At 40.1% G+C, this 18,432-nt stretch overlaps 1 long non-coding RNA gene across 1 annotated transcript in view; it reads left to right on the top strand.

Moving 5' to 3' along the window:
• The first annotated feature begins 472 nt into the window (after nucleotides 1-472).
• Nucleotides 473-18,432, top strand: part of LOC141572433 (uncharacterized) — a 155,047-nt gene continuing 137,087 nt past the window's right edge. Inside the window, exon 1 of the long non-coding RNA XR_012497794.2 lies at nucleotides 473-646. This is a non-coding gene — a long non-coding RNA (uncharacterized LOC141572433). The remainder of the gene's footprint in view (nucleotides 647-18,432) is intronic.

Here is an 18,432-nt window from a genome sequence, read left to right as displayed (position 1 = left end):
TTCTACTATAAAACCAGGATTTCTTTTATGCTTCAGTCTCCTCCCCAACATCCAAAACCATGATAAACACAGATTTCAGAAAATTCCTTAAAAAATCATAGATTCTTATAATAAGTTGGAACTAACTTTAGAAGTAATATTATCCAACTCTGTCAGTTAAAGTTGAAGAAGTTCTGGATCAGAAGCTTAAGGACCTTGCTCAAGGTCACAGAGTTAGTTTGTGAGTGATACAACGAAAGTAGCGTTCAGGTCTCCTGCTCTGGGTCTGGGACTCTTTCCGCCACACCTTGGTGCCTACATTCTCATCATTCTTATTCCTGCTCATGCCTTGTATTGCCTGTTACAAGATAGCTTTTAAGAAAAGCCTGATTTTTAAGCTCATTCTAAGACAGAGCCAAATAAGCACTTTGGATGGAAAACAGTTTTTAAATGATCCTGGGTGGAAAATTACCTTCAATGAGCTGTACTTAGCGTCACTATATGGTTTCCATTTATTCCGCAGATGCAAGAGTACGGGGGTCACCCTTTATTAGTATGTCCGATGCTGAGTCCCCAGCTCGGTCACGCTGTTTGATAAAGTCAGCCACCTGGATTCTTGCTGGAGTCTTCATTTCCCATTACAGTGTCTCCCAGCCCTGAGCAAATGGTGAGTTTTTATCTCTTCCTAGAATGTAGAAAATTGTGGTAATACTTGTTTTCTTGTTGTTGTTGTTTTGTTTTGTTTTTAAAGGAAGAGACAGTGCTGTCAGTTTTGTTCACCTTGGATTAACCTGACCTGTCATTAACATCACGTATGCATTGGAGGTGGGGACAGTAGCAGGGGCTTGTAACTGCCTGAAATTGCCTGAAATAACAAAGGCTGCTGTGGCAGGCTGTACAAAGCCAAGTGTTAGACCAAATCTTCAAAATCTTTCAAGAAGTTGCCCTCCAAATCAGAGCCTGATTCTGGCTTGTAAAAATCTTTTATTCCTTTTTTTTTCTCTTTCATCTTCCTTGCTTTTCCTTAATGCATTTTTTAAAGCATGCAATCAACTTGAAAGGGCCAAGTGCTCAAATTCAAGATCGAAATGAAAGCTGTCACTTTCTCATTTTCTCTGTACTTGTGAAATTCTCTGTGCTAGTCTCTTACTTTGCCTTGGTGTCCGCCCACAGCCAGCAAAACCATTCCCAAGTTTATAATGAGCAGTTTGACACCCCACTGCTTTTCTTTAACCCAAGATAGAAGTAATTAATATTATTCTAATTGGATAGAAAGAAAAGAGGGGTCTTTGTGACTAAGAGGGGAACAAGGTCATTGTCACCGATACCCAGGCAGGATTTGTGTGCTAAAACTGTCATGTGCTTCAAACATTTGCTTGATGTCTTGGTGTCAGGTTTTCAGAGTAAAATCCTATTATCCAAGGAAAACTACTCCATTTCTCAGCTTCTGCATGAGACTGGGGGAGAGGTGTATTACTGACCACCTGAAAACAGTAGAAACCAACAAGGCCATTGAAAACCTGAAGGTCTACCATATTGGTGGGGTTTCTACTCAACGGAAGGTTGCAGGGGAGAAAACTTCCTATTAGCTGGGAAGTCCATAGGAGGCCAATATTGGCAAACAAAATATATGAAAGAAGAGAAAAATGAGAGAGCAAAACAAGAAGGAAAGCTAGTGTGCAGAAATAAGATGAGGGTGGCTGGTCTTAGGTATGCAAAAGTACTGGAGGTTATTGGCTCTGGTTTTGATGAATGCTCTGGGACTCATTTGGCATGTATCGACCTGACCACACTCAATCCAGCCAGCTTGTTTTTCTGGTTTCCTCGTCCACAGGAGATTCAAAGCAACAAGTTAGAAAGCATAAAAGAGGCTGTGAGAGGCAGGCACTGACAGTAGCCAGAAAGAACACTGCCATCCCTGCAGGCAAAGAGAGGAAATCTGTGATATATAGGCTGAGGAATCTAAAAAGCACAAATGTCAAAAGCCAGCCCATGTTAAAAGAAAGTCCAATAATTAAGGTTCCTAAGAAAGACTCAGCGTCTTCAATACATATTGAGTTATTTCCAGGGTATGCTGTCTTCTTAGGTGGAAGAAAAAGAACATAATATTTTAAGAAATGCTTTAAAATGAAGTATCTTGATGCGTAATGGAAGCCTTTTTATTTATCGGGCGCCATCATTGCCATATTTTTTTCCTCCTGGCAGTTTGTTCCTAGCCTTAACCAATAATGTTTGAGTTCATCGTCCATGCCAGGTACTGTGACATGAGCTGAGGATACACTGATGAACTGAATAATACATGGTCTGTGTCATGTTGCTAACAGTTTAAACTTGAGGCCACATCATTGATGTTTAATAAATAAAGTTTACTGAATAATGATTATTCCATGAGCATAGAGACAACGTTGCCATGAAAGAAAGAAATTCCACGGGAGAGTCCTGGGATGACACTGGGGAGGCAAAAGTCAAACCACATGGGAAATGGTGGGCCTTGTTAATGGGTTCCTGTCTATAATTTGAAATGAAAGGAAAGCCACTGAAGGTTAAGCTGATCAGATGTTCATCTTCCAAAGATCACTTTGGCTGCCTCATAGAGGTTGAATTGGTGGAAAGAGGGTGGTAGGCAAGTGGATGTGGAGAGAGGCATTGTGGTTCAGCTGAGTGATAGCAGTAGTTTGTTTTAGATCATGGGTGAGACTGAGTGAGCTACACAGATTCTAAGGACATTTTAGGAGGTAAGCATGAAAATTACTGTTTGATATCACATGGGGAGTGAGGGAGAGGGGATCCTACGGATGATTCCTGTGTTTCTGGCCTGTGCAAGTGGGTGGTGGTACTTGTGCACTGAGACAGAGAGATCTTAGGAGAGGACTAAGTTTGGGAATTTGAGCTTGTTGAGTTTACAAGAACTTAAGATACCTTTCTCAGCTCTCAGGTCTTATATCTGTTATCATCACTTCTTGAATCCTTTCTCTAAGAGCTCACTGTCTCCAACTTGGGTGAGAATTGCAGGCTCCCTTACAGAGCACGGGGTATCTCTGTTATCTACCTGTTCCATTCAGAATGTGGATTCTCTGCGGGAAGGCATGATGGATTTGTTTTCTTTTGTGCAGCACCTTTGAAGTATGTGGTGGGGGCTTAACAATATGTCTAGAATGCATGACAAGGAACGAATAACTCCTGCTAAGCTCTCCTAGTGGAGTTTCAGAGGTGAGGATTTGAGCCTCTGAGATGCAGATACCTTTCTCAGGCCACAGAGCTGATATATTGGTATTCAAACTCAGGTCTAGTTAGCTCTAACCATTTTTATTCAAGTTCACAGGGGAGCCGTATCAGTCATTGTCCAAAAATAAGAGAACATTTAAATTAAGGTTTTAGTAGCGACCATTTACAAAGATGTGGGTGGAGTACAGGAAAACACAAGGGTTAATGTGCAATAAACTGGCATGTGGCAGTAGGGCTGTTCCATCTCTTGGGTCTGAAAGGTGGTACAAAGTCTAGTAGAGATGGTCCCCTTGAGAAGAACCCTGAACTTTGGTGGTGGGACAATTGGCCTGAGGTGACCCCTCTGTGGGAAAATCTGGGAGCCCCAAAGTCATTTTTCTCTTTCTCTCTGCTTTCTTATTGGAGGTCCCCACTTAGATGAATCCAACGTCAAGCCAGAGAGACCCCTTGGTATAGTCCATAAGCTGGCCTGCAGGGCGATGTGCAGGATGGAGAAGTGTGGGAAGGGTAGGCAGTGGCTCTGGAAGGCAAATGGCGGATTCTAATCTAGCACAGAAGGTAATATTTGAGCTTGGCATCAAGGGCTGAACATAATGTTTGCCCAATGGGTCTAGACATGAAATGGACTTTAATAAGCTTATACAAAATGCTGGAGAGTTTCGGTGAAGAATTCCTAGATAAAAAACAGCAACCTGTTAAGCATATAGCACTAGAATCAGAAAATATTTCTTTGGTCACTTGCTGGCTGTGGACTTCAGTGTCTTATTGTTGCAAATGAGAATATGGTTCACCAACTTCACAGGAATAGGGAAGGGACCAAAGTGGAGACTATATATGAAAATCCTTTCTAAGATATAAAGCATTGTGTATAATTCATTGTGGTAAAGGAGAAAAGATACTAGAAATGCTAGTTACTACCTGATTGTGCAAGCTAATCTGTGTCTCAGTTGCCTTCTCTGTAAAATAGGAGTGACAATCTATCCATCATAAAGTTTTTTTATGAGGATTCAATATGATGATACATATAATATCTTTAAAATGTAATATTCAAAAGTTTAAATGAGATGATACATATAATGGACTTCAACATGTAATAGTCACCCAATGAAAGTTCTTATTTTACACCATTTCTCATTCCCAACCCTTCAGTCACTAAGTTCCCTGAAAATAACTATACTTGACACACCTCTGTACTTGACACACCTCTGTATTTATCTTAGAATTCATGGTAAGACTCCTACTAATCTATCATAGCTTTCAAGAGGGAAAGTGACCTTACTTGGCACTTAACAAAATGTGAGTGCCTAGAGGACATTTGGACTGTACTTCTAAGCACTCTGGAAGTTGTGGGACTGTTTTGTAGGGAACCTCTAGATAAGCCGGAACCTTCTGTTGTTCGAACCAATTAGGGCAGGACCATTAAGGTTTGGGATAGTTCTCTGAAAGTGGCCTTGTTTGTAAAAATATGTAGTATTTTTGTATTAATATGTTTGTAATAATATGTAATAAATGTGTTCATGTTATATAGTTAGGGGCACGGTGGTGAGAATTCTTCATGCTAAGTAGAGAAGACAAAAGAAGAGTTTAGGGGAAGGATAGAGAGAGCACGTGGATTTTCTCACTGAGATTGAAAATAGCAAGTAAAATTACTAAGTAATAAACTACTAAGAAGTGGTACTTAGGAGACCAGAGCACGGAGCAGGGTTAGTGAGTGAGGAATTCACCTCAGGCACAAAATTTAAGACAGCTTCCAAAAAACTCAGTAATTAATATACAATTTCAATGCAGTATTTAAAAAAAAAAAAAAAAATCAAATCAACAAACTACAGCCCAGTGCTGGGTTCTGATTTTGTAAATAAAGTTGTAATGGAAACAAGGCTGGGATTTACCATGTTTCCCCAAAAATAAGACCTAGCTAGACCATCAGTTCTAATGCATCTTTTGGAGCAAAAATTAATATAAGACCTGATCTTATTTTACTATAATATAAGGCCTGGTCTTATATAATATGATATGATATGATATGATATGATATGATATGATATGATATGATACAATGTATAATCCTGGCCCTAATAATATAATATAATACCGGGTCTTATTTTAATTTTTGCTCCAAAAGATGCATTAGAGCTGATGGTATGGCTAGGTCTTATTTTTGGGGAAACATAGTAGGTGAGGCAAGTAAGACAAGGTTGTAAAGTACAACATCAGCATCTCTGTTTAAAATTTAGGTGTTGTGTCGATTGTAAGTTTCATTGCATTAATTTTAATTTTTAAAATATTGTTTCAAAATAAATATTAACCGCAAGTATATACTTTGTATAATGTACTCACAAGCATGTTGTTTCTATCGAATTTTAGTGAAGAAAGGCAACATGCTGTTAAGGAGTATTTTATGATCGATGAAGGGAAAAGCCACTACCATTATTTGTTGTTTTAGCATTGATTTAGTTGCACTTGGTAATTCCCTGCAAGACATTTTGACACTACTTGAGAAATCCATCCCTTTGATTCTCTAGATTAGTGATAATCTGAAAATACAACCTCAGTATGTAGACACTGGCAGTTGTGCTGTTTTATGTGTTCACTTTGCTAAACTTCAGTTTAGTATGTTTGTTTAAATTATGGGAACTATCTTATATTCTACAAAACTTACATGTCTCAAAATAGAAGTTCTAAGATATGTCTGTCAGTGGATATGGGAAAATGATTTTTTGGCACTATTATAAATGTCATTTCAAATGCCATTGTAATTGCTGAAAAATTGTAGATTTAATTGTACATTAACCCACAGAAACATACAATTGAATCACATTTCAAATTGAAATAGTGTATGTATTTCTGTTCATTTCAGAAAATAGTTTTGTATATATGATATTTAGTCAACTTGTGAGTTCTGAGGCCTCTCTCAACTTCTCTGCCATTTTAGACTCTGATAAACTTAGTAAACTTGAACTTTACATGGACTAGGTTACTGAGTTTTATCTTGGTTACTGAGTTTTTTGTTGCCTCTTACATGTGTGCCATGGAAAGTACCTCACTTGCTTTACCCTCATCCTGGCCCTAAGCAGAACTACCTTTTTGGGGGGCATATTTTTACATGCCAGGAATTTAACATGTACTATCTTATCTTATTCAGTCCTTACCTTATCCCTGTGAAATAACTATTGTTATCTTCATTCTTTTATTTATTTATTTATTGGGGAAGGGGAACAAGACCTTATTGGGGAACAGTGTGTACTTCCGGGACTTTTCCAAGTCAAATTGTTCTTTCAATCTTAGTTGTGGAGGGTGCAGCTAAGCTTCAGGTCCAGTTGCTGTTGTGAGTTGCAGGGGGCACAGCCCACCGTCTTTTGTGGGAGTCAAGGAGTCCAACCAGCAACCCTGTGGTTGAGAGCCCATGCTCCAACCAACTGAGCCATCTGGCCACCCAGGAGCTGAGCAGCAGCTCATTGACTTCATTCTAGTTGAGGAGGGCACAGCTCGCTGGCCCATGTGGGAATTGAACCGGCAGCCCTGTTGCCCAGAGCTTGGGTTCTAACCAACTGAGCCACCGGTCTGCCCCCTCTTCATTCTTTACGTGACAAAACCAGCTGCTAGAGAAGAGTAACTTGTTGAAATGGCATGTCTGATTCCAGAGCTCATTCTTTCCCACTCCAAAGGCATGACTAACGCTGAGTACTTTTCTTATGCCTAAGCCACCCATCCCAGAACTGGGTTCTCTGCATAGGTGGTATCTGCAACTGGTAACTTTCAGTCTCTTCCTGCCAGACAACATTCCATGAGCCAGAGAAAAATTATATGCCTTGCGCGGCTTCCTAATTTGTAGCAGCTCGAAGGAAAATAGCAGAGCCTTTCAGCTGCAACATCCTGGCTGCCGAAAGAGGAAAGGAGAGGCAGCTCTTCCTGCAAGCACACACTGTGCTCATTATCCAAATGGGCATCAGCAGGGTCCTGGCTGAAGCTCCACAGACATGTCGGTTTGATGGTTTGAAACTAGATTGCACTCTGAGGAGGCTGGTCTTAGAGTTGACCCTTTAACTATTTCTGAGTTCAGTGGTGCATGGCTGCCCTCTTTAGGGCCCCAACAGTTAGAATATGGGGGATCTGCGTTGCCTGGGGATATGCCAGACTCCTGACACGAGGATACTCAGAACACCATGAATGGCTTCAAGTTTAAAATTTGACTGTTCCCTTAAAAAGCAAAGATACTGGGAAAACAAAGTCTGGGAGATGTTCTGTGGCAAGAATCTAGGGGCAGTTCTAATTTCTACTACTTCTAAGACTTAGGAAGGTGGACTGATAACAGTAATTGGTTTCAGAATCATGTGTCACCTCATGAAAGAGAGTAGTGTCACTGGCCTGAAGGAGGTAGGGGCACTCTTTATTTTTTGTTTCCTTTTGTATCAGAGACCCAAGGCTTTATCAACCCCAAAATTATGTCCCTGCCTGTTATGGGCTGCACGTTTGTGTCCCTCTCCCACCCATCCTGCAAATTCATACGTTGAAATCTTAACCCCTAACATGATATTGGGAAAGGGGGCCTTTGTGTTGTAATTAGGTCATGAGAATGGAGCCCTCGTGAATGGATTAGTGCTTTTATAAGAGCACTTGAGACACGAGATTGTTCTCTCTCTCTCTCTCTCTCTCTCTCTCTCTCTCTCTCTCTCTCTCTGCTATGTGAGGATACAAAGAGAACATAGCCATCTGCAAACGAGGAGCAGGGCCTTCACCAGAAACGGGACCTGTTGGCACTTTGATCTTGGACTTACCAGCCTCCCAAACTGTGTGAAACATATGTTTGTTGTTTAAGCCACCCAGGCTATGGTATATTTGTTACAGCATCCTGCGTTGACTCAGTCATCACGCCTCTTCTACATGGGTACTATTTCGAGGTAGTGCAAATAGTGTCTCCTTCTGCTCACATCTTTGGACCATTATTTTTAGACTAATAAGACTCCAAAAATAGCTTTTCAGAAAATAAGGAGAGAAAGATGCTGGAATCAGGGCTTTTCAAACATAGGGTATTCAGTAAATATTTGTTGAATGAATGAATAAATGATGACAAGAGATGTTGGCCCTGTAGTGAAGTGTTGTAGATGGGGGTTGAGGTGGGGTCATTAGCAAATCAGCAAAATAACCCACACTCATGGTAACACATGTTGAGATATGAGTATAGGAGGTGTATACATATGATCCCACCTTAGTCCAGCAGAAGAACACTGGAATAAAGCAGACCAGACAGGCGAGATGGTGATTGGATCTGTGTTCCTGATGTTATAAGAACTGGATGGGAATGAAGCCAAGCACCGCCTGCATCCTGTCAAAGGCAAATGTGAGCCTATGCAGGAAAAACAAAAACAGAGACCTAAACAAGCAACAAATTAGCAAAACAACCCCCACTTAGAAAAAACTGGGAAAGAGGCAATTGACCTCAAGACTCAGAGAAAGAGTGTACCTCTGTAAATGACTAATTATGGAAATCCCCCCCCGCCATATTTGGAAAACTCTTGACAAGATCTGTGAGGTCTAGCAAGATAAGACATCTCTGAAACAGGAGGCGAAGGCTCTTAGAAGGCAGAATCTGTTAAGATGCCCCATAAGATGAGGATGATTTGTAATGACATGGTAGAGAGATGAGAAAAATGAGGACGCAAACAACAAAAGCAAAATTAGGTAGTAAAATTAAAACGCACAGTGAAGGAGTGTGTTTTTCTTAATGAAAGAAATAATACGGCTATAAGCAAAACTTAAGGAATTACATAACATAATAGAGTCCAAGAGTTATTTTTGGGGGGACAATGAGAATATTTAAAGTCAAACTTTTGAAAAATCTTAAAAAATAGGAACCTAAATGAACAAAAGCTGGAAAGAGAAAGTATTTATAATAACAAAGACAGAGTTTAAATTTTGAAAAACACATTATCTAAAACTCCATAGTAATAAATAGGAAAATTGGTGACATAGATTAATTTTGCCTAAGAAAAATGTCTTATCAAGTTGACTCAGAAACAAGTAAAAAAACTTGAAAAGATCAATAACCAAAGATTAAGTAGACAAGAATTATCAAAAATTACCTCTCAAAGGGCTTAGGTAATTTAAAACTCTGAGGAAACAAATAATTCTGTTGTAATATACGTTTATTTTGTAAACTATATAAAAGTTTCGAAAAATATGAAAAGATACTCAAAGTATTTTATAAAGGTAACATGCTTATTCACAAGTCTGACAAACATAGCCAACGCAGATAAAAAAAATTAAGGATTTAAATAATAACTAGCAGAATTGAACTTGAAAGCATGTTTAACAAGTCATCTACTGTCTGTAGCATTTATCACAAGAATGCAAGATTATTTAACAGCAAGGCATTTGTAAGTAAATGCTTCAGATTGACAGTTGCTAAAACAAAGTATGTGACAATCTCAAATTAAGAGATGGCATTGATAAATATTAATATCCAAAACTTTTTTTAAAAAGAGGATGTCAAGAAACTCCTTATCAGCAATAAAAAAATACTTCCCTTAAACCAAAAACAGGTATCATCCTTTGAGTGATTTATTAAACAAATCTTTATGGAGTGTCTACTATGTGCTAGGGAATTTTTAAGCCACCGAGGGTACACCAGTGAAAGAAACAGACAGTAACTCTGCCCTCCTGGAACTTAAATTGGAATGAAGTGACATTTAATACAAAAGGCAAATAAGTTTTATGTGTGTGTGTGTGTGTGTGTGTGTGTGTGTGTGTATGCATGCTGATATTTATAAGTGCTAAGAGGGAAAGTAGAGCATGAAAGGGGAATAAGATACGTCGTGAGTGGGAGGTACTACAACTTTAGGTTTGGTGGCCACAGAAGGCCCCACTGAGAGGTGACATTGGGGCAAGAACCTGAGGGAGCTGAGCAACCTGGGGTGAAAATAGTATGAAATGAGGTCAGAAAACAATGTGTAATGAGGGCGGCAGGGAGATGGTAGTAAGAAGACAAATCATGGTTGAATTTGTCAGCTGTTGGTAGGATTTTTAACTCCTAATTCCAGTTCAGTGAGCCCTTGGAGGAGGCTGAGATAAAATCATTTGCCTGCTGTATTGAGACTAGGCTAAAGCGGATGTGGGCAGAAACAGGGAAACTAGAAGAGGCTTTTGCAAAAATCCAAGCAATCTGTGCTAGGGTGATGCTGAAAAGCCATGGAATTCTACATTTATTTTGAAAATAAGACAAACAAGAATTTCTGAAGGATGGGGTGTAGGACAGGAAAAGAAGCGTTGAGGATGATTCTAAAGTTTGCACAACTGAAGGGTGGAATTGCTGTTTCCTGAGCTGGGGAAGGCTATGGGTGGGGCTTGTTTAGTGGAAATGCCAGCGACTCCATTTTGGAAACATTTGTGTTGCTTTGCTTGTTAGACCTCAAGTGGAGATGTTTTGGAATCTGTTGGTTATACAGTCTGGAGTTCAGAGGAGAGGTCCAGGCTAGATATATAGATTTGTGAATTTTCACATATTGGTGTCACTAAGTGACAGTCACACTAATGACACAGTCAAGGAAGGATGAAACTCTGGAGAAATTCTCATTCAAATCAGGCACAAAGTGTGTGCCCTCTAAACATTATTAGTTAATAAGATTCTGGAAATAGTCTTGTAAGATATTAAATGTATAATTATTGGTTAGCGATAAAAAAATTAAGAAATATAATTTGGTTCCATGACAGCCTATACTGTTGAATTTTCTTTCACCTCTTTATGTCTTTTCAATCTCCTTTGGGGTCCATGTCATTGGTGGATTGAATGTATAGGTGATGATTCCACAGGATATTCTTTGAATTTCCTTTGTTTTTACTTATATATAGGAGGGTGGCACTGAGGCAGTGATCACTATTGTTTGCATGTCAAGGAATATGAGCTTTAAAATCAGGCATTTCCAGATCCAGGGTCCAACTCTGCAATTTGTGAGTTTTGAACTTAATTATTATCTCAGCCCCATTTCTCTGATCCGAACTATAATACAAAGTGTGACAATTTTAACTTGTTGCAACAATGTTGCTAACTTTTTTGATATCAGAGGGATTATTCATTATGAGTTTGTACCAACTGGACAAACAGTTAACCAAGTTTACTATTTGGAAGTGCTGAAAAGGCTGCGTGAAAAAGTTAGATGACCTGAACTTTTTGCCAACAATTCAAGGCTCTTGCATCAGGACAATGCACCAGCTCACACAGCACGGTCTGTGAGGGAGTTTTTAGCCAGTAAACAAATAACTGTATTGGAACACCTTCCCTACTCACCTGATCTGGGCCCCAATGACTTCTTTCTTTACCCGGAGATAAAGGAAATATTGAAAGGAAGACATTTTGATGACAGTCAGGACATCAAGGGTAATATGATGACAGCTCTGATGGCCATTCCAGAAAGAGTTCCAAAATTGGTTTGAAGGGTGGACTAGGCACTGACATTAGTGCATAGCTTCCCAAGGGGAGTACTTCAAAGGTGACCATAGTGATATTCAGCAATGAGGTCTGTAGCACTTTTTCTAGGATGAGTTTGCAAACTTAATTGTCAGACCTCATACATCTGTAGTGACAGCAATGCTGCCTGCCTCTCAGGGATGTGTTGAAGAGTAAATGAGACAGTATATGTAAATAGGTATGTTCTTGGAAATGAACAAAAGATCTATAAATGTTTTTTAAGTAGATATAAAAGTGAATAAACTGTCCTAGGAGTTGAAGGATACAATCCTATTGACATATACTGATGTGTTCTCAAGGTGATAATAGAGTATGTTACTTAAAATAAGACATAATGTGGAAATCTCCAGGCTGTACTCTGTCTGCAGTAGGTTCTATTGCTTTCTCCCAGAGCAGCTGTGCCTTTTTTGAAACTTAGAGCTTGTGTCCTTAAGTGAGGGGTTTCCGGGCATCCCACTCTACTGGGACAGCAGATGGTCTGTGGAGAAAAGGAGCAATTGAGCCTGCTGCCTGAGGGAAATCTTCCCTTTTCCTTGGAATTTTATGGCTCACAATGCCTGCAAGTCTCATTTCAGATTGTCAGTCTCCTGAGCTGACGGAATGTTTTCCCAGAGTCTTTCAGGATTTAAATTAGGCTGTCTACATCACACCATTTATACATGAGACCATGGTTTCTAACAGAAACACAATTGGAACTGGAACAATTGGTTTGCCCAGGATCCTTCAGTGTCCAAGATGAAGGGAGGTAGCAAAATCTGCTGATAATGGAGGCTGCACATTCATTTATTCATTCAACAAACACTTACTGAGCACCATCTGGCCAAGGGCAGGTTACCAAACTATTGCTGTGTCAATAGCCTACTTCTTCAAGGATTTTAGAAGACAGATTTTCCTGTGACATATCCACCCTGAGCCTCACGGAGGGGGATAACAGAGTGTTTGCTGTTCTCCAGCACTGCTGCCCCACTCCTGCCCGAGAACTAACAGTAGCACAGCCATGACCTGCTTACCGCTTACCCCTCGCCCTCATTCCTGGTACTCCAAGTAGAGACACTACTACTAGCACGTTTACCTGTCCGTGGTATATCTGTCACCCAGCTCAACTGGATAGCTCAACAATACACAAATATACAGTGGTGTCTCTATGTTTCAGTACTCATTTCATGTTCGAATACTAGTAACTTGAGTGTGGAGCAGTGATGAATTTGCTAAAGAAAAATGGGCATTTGGTTCCATATGTATGTGTGTGTGTGAATCTTGAATGACTGCGTGATTTTGCTTGTTTCTCTTTAAATTTTCACACGTGGATGTCTTTGTAATTCCAACCAGAATGATGCTCTTCATGAACCTGGGTTACATTATAACCTCAGAATGTTTGGTCCCTCCTACAAGTACCTACTGTGTTAGTACATTCAGCTGCACAATTCATACATGGTAGGTCGATGCACCCATTTAATGAATAGATCAAAGATTGATTCGATTTTAAAAAGAGGAAAAGGGAAAGAGAGAGAAGGGACTAAGATGAGTCTAGTGGATGAGTAGATAAGATGGGAGGAAGTGATGGCAGGAGCTGTCAATTAGAGGGTGAGGGGTCAGGGAGGGAGAAAGATTTTCCTAGTGTTTCCAAGTCATATCGCAGATTGCTGAGGTTGTGAGACTCAGATTTATGGAAAAGAAGTATATTCTCAAGGATCTGGGATTTTCATATGTCAAGCATTTCCAAAGTCTGGGATTCTAGGCTTCTTTGATCTTAAGAGGCCATGTTACGTAATTGTAAGATGCAGCTTTCAATAGGACATTGCCTGTCCCTATTAACGGACCAAGTGTGGAGTCCTGAGCAGCTGGTGGAACCTTCCAAGTCTGCAGCTCCCAGTTCATGATTGTTGTTCAGTCAGTTCTTTTTCAATGGATGGATTAGGGGTTCTGAAGGGGTGGAGGTGGATATGAAAGTGCTTTGAAAGCAACTGTCCATGTTACCTTGAACGAGTTGACTTGGGCAATTACCAGTACTTGATGGGAGTCCACTGCTATTTACTAAGCATCCCACTATGTGCCAAGTACTGTTTATCACATACTTGTCCTAACTCATGTTACAAGGACCTGGTCAAATAGGAAGTTTTTTAGATGAGGGAAATGAGTACGTTAAGTGGCCAAAGGCACACACTTGGTAAATTGTAGAGCTAACACTCTTTCTTCTATACCGCACTGCCTCTTGCATTTACTTAGTCTGGGAATCATACTGGGTTTCCAGACACTCTGTGTCTATTAATCAGAATGCAATGTAGGTTAGCGGCAGATTTGAAGAAGTGTCTAGACACACTCCATTGTCATTCCATTGCATTTAACTAACTACCACTAAGATACTCCACAGTGCTAAGCAGTTAATATGGATACTGCATTTTGTCTTCGTATAATAATATAAGTGCTACTACATTATATAGAACCCAACAAACAGACAGACAAACCCACAACCAACACTCAGAGGGCAGTAAAATTTGATTCTAAATCCTATCCAGTCGGTGGCAGAACCTACTGGGAAACAATCCATGGGCCTTTCATGTTTCTGTTTCTATTGGGAGCAGAGGCACTGATTACCTTTGTTCTGGACTATCTTTTCAAGGATGTTTGTCAGGGGCAAAGTTCTGGAAGATAGGGATAGTACCTTCCCTCTGTGTCGTCCACCCCTGGAGCAAAGGTCAGGCAGGCTTAATGTCTAGTATAGTAAATACAGTAAGATAGCGTCTCCCTTTGGAGCATAGAGCAGGCATGCTTATTACCCATTACAAAAGATTTAAGTTCTTCAAGCTCGGAGTCCCTCTCTGTAACATAATGCACTGTATGTACAGATGTTAACTGGCCCTCTTTGCATCACCCCATGGGAATTGGGGCTTGGAAAACCGTCCAAAATGGCTGCTACTCTATCTACTGTTGTTGCTGTGAGTAATAAAACCGTCCTTTGTCTCTAATCCAGGAGTCTTATGTTTTATACCCGTACCCATGAAATTGTGGCAAGCTAACTTGTTAGCTTGCAAGTAGGGTAAAAATCTCAACCCCTGCATAGCTCTCAAGAGAACCTTGATTCAAATGCAAGTCAGTCTGACTCCAAAACCCATATTATTTCCCATTGCACTCTTGTGCTAGAAGTTGTGTGTTTAGAGGTAAGTGATGTAAGTGGAATAAAATTATCTTGCTTCCTTCCTTACTGGGCCATCTTTTCATTCAAAGTGTTTCTGGGGTAAATGGCAGTTTCTGCTTTCCTGTTCTTATGCCATTTTTAAAAGATGTTTTTGGACTCTGACAGTAAATCTCTCTTTAGTCACTAGGTCGAGTGTAGAGGAAGGAATCTGTGTGTCTGCTGGCTCTGTGAGGATAAGATAGTAGACTTTATCTGGGGCCAGGACAGGAAAAATAACAAGCAATCTGTCACCTTGTTGTCCATCTTAATTTTCCTCACAACATAGGGGGAGGGATAGGTCTAAATTACACAAGCATTGCCTTCTTATGCCCAGTGGTTTAGTCTGCTGGCCTATCTGAACTTGTCCCATTAGTTGAATTTATCAGTAATACTCCGTATATGTATAGCTCTTTACAGTTTAGAAATTACAAAAAGACAAGCATTAGTTGTCTATTTGATCATAGTAATCATTTTGAAAGATAGAAAATTAAAGGCTCAGAGAGGTTAAGTGACTTTCCTAGAGTCACACAGGTCCAGAATTAGAACTTGAATCCAGATCTACTGATTTCTTGCTCAGTGTCTTCTCTGCAAAAATCTCTCTCATTGAAGTTTTTGGGTTTTTTTTTTTTTTCAATGAGGAATAGCCCTCATACTCTTTGTAAGGTTGTTCATGCTTTAACGACAAATGAGCCCTGAGGTAACCTTAAACGAGCAGCAATCAAGATAATTCCAGTCAAGAGGGGAGCGATTGAGACCTTGCCTCTCCAATGTCCCAAAGTAAAAGGCAGCATGGAGGTGCAAATGTGGAGGTCAGGGAGCACACAGTAAGCATCTGATATATGTTGACAGAGCTACAAATTAGTGAAATCTCTCCTATAGAATAATGTATATCATCTCTGTCTCCCATTTTCTTATCAGATAAGCACATATTTCATTAGCAATTTTGTTCCTATCACAGAGGAATGTGGTCAGATAATTTTCAGAGCAAAATTTCTCCAGATGTACCAGTGTCTTAAGAAGTTTTCTTTTCTCTTGTTCCTTCTTAATTTCCTTAAAAGTTTTATGCAGGAAGTGCTCTCTTAATGATTGAGGGGACAAAAATGATGACTAACAAGTAAACCCACTCCTTGAGTATTTTGCATTCCAAATGTGATTTCAGATATATATATAAAATCAGCTCCAACTTGAAAAAGAATGAAATAGCACTGGTTTGGAGAAAGATGGAAAGCCCTGTATCTGAGCAAAGAGATGTTAAAGGATGTCCAGTTAGTGCTATTGGTAACAGGTTTATTAAGCAGGTGTGTTGGATGGACTGTCTTCCTGGATGAGTAGAATTTTGGTAGAGAAAGAGAGGAGACCACTCCTGGCAGAAGGAAGAACATGGACGTGGGGATAGACAAGAAAAGTGAATGTTATATTTGAGAAAAAGGCGGAATTATAGAGTTCAGGGAAAAATAATGAACAGTGAAGACGGGGAAGTAGGATAGGGTTACAGTAAAGAGCTCTGACTGTCATTGAACGACCCTGTGACTGCATGCAGTTATAGTCTATGAGGTATCATAGCAGTTTTACGGGAGAGGTGTAGCATGATTCATGCCCTTTATTTCACATCCTTCTCTCAACACGGTGACACTATTACTTCCATGTATTGGCCTCATTTTGCAGAAGCAGAAATGGAAACTTAGGAAAACATCAGTAACTTTCCCCAGGTCATAATACTGATGACAGAGCAAAGCTTCCAGCCCAAGTCTTTCTCTTACATCGCAGCCACCCAACATGGAAAATGACTACCTTACCAGTACTTTTGATGCCCACTAAGGAAGGAGTAAAAACAGAGTGCTGAAGGTAAATGGCTTGGTATAATTGCAGTAGGAATAATTAGCAGTATACTCTCATTTGCTAATTCCAGAATTCTCAGATTTTAGGGTGCATACCAAGGACTTGGCATTCTGGTCCAGTAGGTCTGGGAAAACACCTGAGACTCTGAGTATCTAATGAGCTTCCCGGGGGTCTTGAGGCCTTTGATCCTTTAACCAAATTTTGCACAGCAAGGCTTGTAAACCTGCCTCTTGCCCCCAGCCCTATGTGGAAGACACACATGCACTTCACATGTATCCTACCTGCCCCCAAATATGCTCAATAACATTTTCCTTTTGTGTGTTATTCCACCTGGGTTGTGTCTCTGAGTCGTGAAGGAGCATCGCAATTGAATATGCAGAAGCACCTAACAGTGTCTGACCCATTCTAGGGGCCCCAGAAAGTTGGCTAACTCTGTTTTCATTGATGATCACTCTTTCCTCTCTAGCCTCTACACCCCACTCTCTTCTCTGACTCCTCCTAAAATAAAATGTGAGTTAAGTATTTTAGGAATAAAACTGGTGAAACGTGAAGATTTTCTTGAAAGAAAGTTAACATTTAGAGAGCTTTATAAATTACCATTTCTAAGCTAAGCTCATTGGTGGCTTGGAAGTTCAGACATTAAGCTGTGGTGCTTTAGGCAGTTTCTGCCTTGGAAGATCTGAGCCCTGCTCAAAGCAGCCCCCAGCCCCTACAGGTTTCTCCCCTCCCTGTATCTGCTCTAAATTCTGATGAGCAGAGTTCTCGGCTGACAGGGCCAACAGCATCTCCTCTCTGAGCCTTATTTGCTGTTTACCCTTAGCTTCCACTTCTTTTCCATTCCCATCGTTCCTCTCCCTTCTCTCTATGCTTTGAGGCCTGTCTCATTATTTTTCTTTGATCTCTTATTTCCCGCCCTTCTTTCTACTGCCTTTTTGTGAATTGCCACAGGGAATGGTATTAGCTGGGAGAAATGAGTTAGGTGGCTGTAGGTGGAGCTGATCTGTATTCACAGACCCATGGAATGTTTATTGCAGCTGGAGAAAACTGAGTGATGCCTGATCAATTCCCCATGAGAGAAAGAACAAAAAATACCCGAGACTCAGAGACAGACAGTGACTTTTCCAGAGCTCCACATCTCCTGACTCTATTAGATACATGACCCTTTCCATACAGAAGCCTTTTTATTCAGTGATATGGAGAAAGGAAAGAACTGACAGCCACCAGACACCGTACTAGGTAATTTACGTTTATAACTCATGAAAGCCTCACCAAAGCTACATAAGAATTGAAAATTACTGTTCTTGTGTTATAGGTGAAAAAACTAAGTCTCGGAGAGTGTAAGCAAATTTCTTAAGCTGGCTGAGCAAATCAGTGGCAGAACCAAAATGAAAATTCAAGGCTAGGTAATAGCAAATCCATGGAAATGGTAAAGATTAGAATGGAAATTAATGAAAGGAGAAAATGAACAAATAGTAGAAAATATCAACAGAAGTAAATGTTTGTCCATTAAAAAAATCAATAGAGTTGTTATGCATCGACACCAGTGCCTAGTCCACCCTTCAAAGCAATTTTGGAATTATTTTTCTGGAACGGCCATCAGAGCTGTCGTTCTATTACCCTTGATGTCCTGAATGTCATCAAAATGTCTTCCTTTCAATATTTCCTTTATCTTCAGGTAAAGAAAGAAGTCATTAGGGGCCAGGTCAGGTGCATAGGGAGGGTGTTCCAATACAGTTATTTGTTTACTGGCTAA

Source organism: Rhinolophus sinicus, chromosome 14, assembly GCF_057876585.1.
Source record: "Rhinolophus sinicus isolate RSI-liver-muscle chromosome 14, RSI-T2T, whole genome shotgun sequence".
NCBI lineage: Eukaryota > Metazoa > Chordata > Mammalia > Chiroptera > Rhinolophidae > Rhinolophus > Rhinolophus sinicus.
The sequence above is the reverse complement of the archived record's forward strand: the minus strand, read 5'-3'. Positions and strand labels throughout refer to the sequence as shown.